Source organism: Ictidomys tridecemlineatus, chromosome 11 (genome assembly GCF_052094955.1).
Source record: "Ictidomys tridecemlineatus isolate mIctTri1 chromosome 11, mIctTri1.hap1, whole genome shotgun sequence".
Lineage (NCBI taxonomy): Eukaryota > Metazoa > Chordata > Mammalia > Rodentia > Sciuridae > Ictidomys > Ictidomys tridecemlineatus.
In genome coordinates this window covers 129572860-129578392 of record NC_135487.1, presented here as the reverse complement: position 1 = coordinate 129578392, position 5533 = coordinate 129572860, and the positions used below count along the sequence as shown (strand labels likewise).

At 41.5% G+C, this 5533-nt stretch overlaps 1 pseudogene; it reads right to left on the bottom strand.

The window, feature by feature from the left end:
• Nucleotides 1-533: 533 nt before the first annotated feature.
• On the bottom strand, nt 534-2710 carry LOC101972220 (large ribosomal subunit protein uL18 pseudogene; annotated as a pseudogene).
• Between the last annotated feature and the right edge of the window lie 2823 nt (nt 2711-5533).

Genomic DNA, 5533 nt, shown 5'->3' with positions numbered 1-5533 from the left:
GACATTGCTGCAAACTGGTGCGACTACTCTGGAAATCAGTATGGAGATTCCCCAGAAAACCTGGAATGGAACCACCATTTGACCCAAGTTATCTCACTCTTCAGTACACCCAAAGGACTTAAAATCAGCACACTAGTGACACAGCCACATCCATGTTTATACCAGCTCAAATCGCAATAGCTAAGCTATGGAGCCAACCTAGGTGCCCTTCAACGATGAATGGATAAAGAAAATGTAGCATTTATGCAAATATTGACTGCAACTTTACAGAGATGCATTTGAGGACAAGCTGCTAAAGTGACCTGCAGAATCTGGAGGAGGAAGTTAGGGAAGTCTCCATGAACAAAGTGACTCTTGAGCTTGACTTGAAGGAAGAGGTGCTGAGCCCCTCATCTTACCAATGAAGGAAGGCCCAGGGAAAGGGAGTGTCTGGCCAGAGGTTGCGTCGTGGATCCTGATGGCTGCCTTGGGCTGGGCTACTTTGCCACTTACCTGCTGCTGCCACCCAAAGCCTCGACTTGACTCTTTTGGCTCTAAGTCAGAGGAAACAACCCAAACGTAGCTTCTGGGGCATCAGGAGACATCCCTGATGAAAACAGCCAAGAATTCATGTACTGATCCGGAGACCTCGTAAAAGCTCTTCCAAAAAGGCCGCGTAGGCGGGTACTCTTTACTAGCCCTGTGAGGGCGAAACTGTCTTCTAAAGATGGAGGGCAGGTCTGAAAGGAGAAAGTCCTGTGTCTGCCTCTAGCCCAGCAGAAGACATAGCCGCCAGCCTCCTCCTTAAAAGCAAACCACTTGTTGAAAGAAATTCTAGTGGTTTTAAAAAAGCATTTTTTTTTCCTGGCCATAAAAGTAATGCATCATGTTCATAATAGAAAAGGTGGAAAATACAGGAAATATAAAGAAAAAAAATATCTTGCAGTTTCACTATTCGGACTTTACAAGTCACTGCTAACATTTGGCTTATGGCCTTTTGGGTGTTTCATTTATGTACGTGTCTTACGTATGATTGTATGTATGTGCATGTGTGTTGCATTAATGTGTCTGTGTATGTGAATGTCCCGTGTCTCTTTATTATGGTAAAACATATACAGCATGAAATTTACCATTTTAACCATTTTAAACTGTTTTGTCAGTAAGTTAATTGTCTATCTGAAAAGTCTACATAGAAAATTGTCATTTGGCTTAGTTCTCAGCCACCTGCTCCTAACTCAGAGGACACTTGCCCTTCTTTTGTGCCACCTACTCTGGGTTCTACCCTTCCTTATCACTTTTCTCTTGAGCTTCTTCTCATAGACTGGATCCTTTTGTATAAGCAGCATGATCTTTCTTACACAACTCCTCCATGCTTGGAGTTACATTGATGCCTACCCTCGTGTGTTTGTGTGTGTGTGGTACTGGGATCAAACTCAGGGGTGCCCGATCACTGAGCACTGATGGGTGCTCACACCCCCACCCTTTTTAAATTTTTTTATTTTGAGATGCGGTCTTGCTAAATTGCCAAGACTGGCCTCTAACCTGCAAAACTCCTGCCTCAGCCTCCTGAGCCACTGGAATTGCAGGTACCCACCACCATGCCCATATGACATCTTCCTTTAGATTCTGAGGGAATTGTTTCTTATGAGCATCTTCATCTTCTTCCATTAAGTAACACACATAATCTGCAAAGTTCTGACCCATAATGTGCTTACAATGTACTTCTACACTGAGTTCCTGCTTTCAGAATCATATCCAGGGAATCATTTAGTATTATGAGAGGTAGACAAGCCTCCATCCACAGGTCTCCTCTGGGTTCTGAAAACTTTATTGCCAGCAGCAGTTCTGACATAGTGGAGCCCAACATCAAGTGAAGGCACGAGGTTGACCATCAATGCTTTCTGTGTTATATTTCTCTATGGTCATCTCCACTTGGCCTTTCATAGGTCTTCTCCATGTCAAACCTACTGAGAGGCCTGCAGGCCAGCAGAACGCCAGTATAATATGCTGCACCATAATTTGTCAGTCCAACTTTCACACCATATTTTGGTAACTCGTGGGCATGTGCCAAATAAACTATCATATCCCTTTTAATATAGGCCTAAGAAATATGACAGTGATGTCTCTGTTGGTTACATGAATGATCATCCTGCATTTGGGTAGTAGTACTTACTTTTATCCAGAATCAGTATTTCCACACGTAGTAATTGGTTTTAACCTTGTCGTCTTCTGAATTTCACTTGGTATCTCTTAAAGTAGGCCTTATTCTTGCCATACTATGGCAGGGCTCAACACAGACCTACACGGTGGGTAGGCACCATTTGAACCATTTTAGTTGTCCAGTTCTGTGGCATTAAGTGCCTCCATGTTGTGACCATCACCACCATTTGTCTTCAGAATTTATCTTTCCAAACTGAGCTCTGTGCCCATCTAATAAAAGCTTCTCATTGATCCCTTCTCCCAGCATCAGAAACTTCCGTTCTGCTTTCTCTATGAATTTGACAATTCTAGGTACTTCATGTAAATGAAATCATACACACAGTATTTGTCCTTTTGTGACTAACCTGTTTCATTTAGCATAGTATACTGTGGTCCATCGACATCATAGCATGCTTCAGAATTGCCTTCCTTTTTAAGGTTGAATAATATTCCGTTATATTTACATACCACATTTTCCTTATTGTTTCACCCACTGGTGGAACTTGGGTACTTGTAACTTCTGGCTGTGCATAATGTCGCTGTGAACATCTAGTCCCTGCCTTTTTTTTTTTTTTTTTGGTATACACACAGAAGTGAAATTACTAGATCACATGATAATTCTGTGTTTTATGTAATATACTATTTAAATTTGATAGTTTACTCAAGTTTGTATCATATTGTGAACATTTATCAATGATATAAACTCTTAAACAGAATTTTTAAAAATATTTTTTAGTTGTAGAAGGATGATTACTTAATTTATTTGTGGTGCTAAGAATTGAACCCAGTGCCTCACACATGCCAGGCCAGTGTTCCACCACTGAGCCACAACCCCAGCCCCCTCTCAAACAAAATTTTTAATGACTGTCTAATATTTGCTCCGTTATTTTAGCATCCTATTCTTGAATATTTTGATTGCTTCCACATTTCCACCACTACAACACTGTAATGACCACCCTATATACAAATCTTTGATAATATCTTTTTATATGATAAATTCCTACAAGTGAAATTATATCAAAAAGTATGAATATTTTAAAGCTCTTAATGCATATTAATAAATTTCTTTTCATATAGTGTGTTCTAATTTACTACCTTATTTATATTTCTCAAAAAAAAACAACTCTTTTTTTTTTTCAACCTGGGGTCCCAGATAACTGATCTACCAAGAACATATTTCTGTCCCTATGTTCCCACAAACCTTATCAGCTTGAGATTGTAGATAGAAGAAGCAGAATAAAAGTAGGATTTGGGAAGTTTTATTAGAGGAGAATAATAGAAACTGGCAGTTTCTTGTGTGGAGAAGTATATTGGTAGGGTAATAGGACTAGGTGCAGCCGGGAGAAGGGAGAATGTGGGGCACCGACATTTACTGAGCACCTCTGCATGTAAGTTGCGTCCAGTGTACTATCGATCTCCTGATCATTCTATAAGGGAGCTGTTTTGATCTTCGTTTTGCAGTGAGGAAAAGAAGCACAGAAAGCGGCTCCGGTTCCAAGTTGAACAGACGGTAGTTTGCCGAGCCAGGATTCAACGCAGGTCTGCCTGACACTCTGACACCAGGGCCTGGCACAGTGTCTTTCCACCACCTCATGACGTTCTCAAGAGGTGATCAGCACCCTGAGATACAGGAGGGACAGAAGGTTTCAAGGTGGAAACAAAAGATCTTGGCACATACATAGGTGAATTTTATTATTAGTTTCTGGATCTGGGGAGACGTGAGGGTTGCCTCCCTACGTAGGGATGATAAAAGGTGCCTCCATCTGGTGAATGGTCAGGTTCGCCCTGAAGAAGTGTAGGCTTATCATTTGTGGCATGCTACTGAACTAGATAAGCTGACTGATTTCAACAGGTGCCACAGATCTCAGCAGAGTCACCTGCAGGCCGTATCCACCTAGGAGGGGTGCTTATGTGAGGGCGTAGAGCAGAGAAATCAACAAATTAATCTGATAGCAAAACCCTCAAGAGGGGGCAGAAGACCAGAACCAGTTAAGTGAGAAAGACTTGGTCATGGGTGGAAAAACATAAAAATCTGTGGTTTACCTCAGATTACTGATCAATGTTTAATTTGAGGATAACTAATACCCAAAGTTATGTGAAGGTGTGACAGTTTTTCGTTGATTGTGAGTAATGGTATAATTATATTTTACAACACCAATTTGTTTGTCATAAGACAAACAGATTCCTCCACAGTAGGCATGCCTACTGATCTTATCACGAAACAATAGCTGATGGTTAGAGCACTGAGTTCCTGCCTGGTTGATCATGGGAAATGGAAGTCGGTTTTAGTTGCTGCTCTATAAGGGGCAGCTATGTGTTTGTTGAGTGGTGGGCAGAGGAAAGGATCCCCCATGAAATGGCAGATGGTGCTTTGGGAGGGGGAGCCTGGCTCTGGTGAGCAGATTGCCACTGCAGACACCAGAGGATGTGGCCCAGACAACTCTCCTCGGGATTCATGGTGGTTACAGTGCAGCCATCGGGAAACTATCAATCTAATATCAGTCTCTATACTGATCAGCAGATAGCATAGCATTTTTATCACTAGTGTTTATTTACATGAGGGATTGGATTAAAAAATAAGGTAGATTTCAGTCGCAGTATAGGAATTTTCCTCCATAGATGGAGACTTTTTCTTGGAACAAAAAACTAGAACATAAATGATAAAATGCCTCATAAAACAACAACAACAAAGATTGTTCTCATCCCTGTGGCCCAGATTGTTGTAGTTTGTTAGACGTTTGTCTCTAAGTCAGATGCAGTCATTGCAGATGGTTGCCTTTGCCTTCTCCTGGCCCACATACCCTCCATTCCTCTCCCTGAGTCCTGTGGAAAAATACCAGTTAGAGTTTAGCTACCTTGCTGCTTCTTTTTTTAAAATATTTTTTTAGTTGTAGATCTTTATTTTATTTATTCATTTGTATGTGGTGCTGAGGATGGAACCCAGTGTCTCATTTGTGCCAGGCAAGTGCTCTGCCACTGAGCCACAACCCCAGCCCCTCTTGCTGCTTCTTATCCAACAGTCTTATGGTCTTCAGGGGGAGAAGGGTCAACAGTGAGAAACTGTCTTATTCCCTGACAGACAGGACAAGGACTTTGGAGAAACAGGGCCAAGGTAGGTGTTACATCTTTACTTTAGAATAATACTGATTCATCTCTAATTCCTTTTTAATTCCTGATTCTTAAGTTTTCTTTGAGATGGAAATCCCCTCAAATAATCTATGGTCACAGCAGCTGCTAAAAGCTGCAGTTATCCTCCTAGGAGGAAAGTTCAGCCTGAGAGAGTGGTCCACACTGACCAAGGGCTGTCCAACTAGAATCATTTGTAACTTCTCTTTCTTCTTCAAGCATTCTTTGC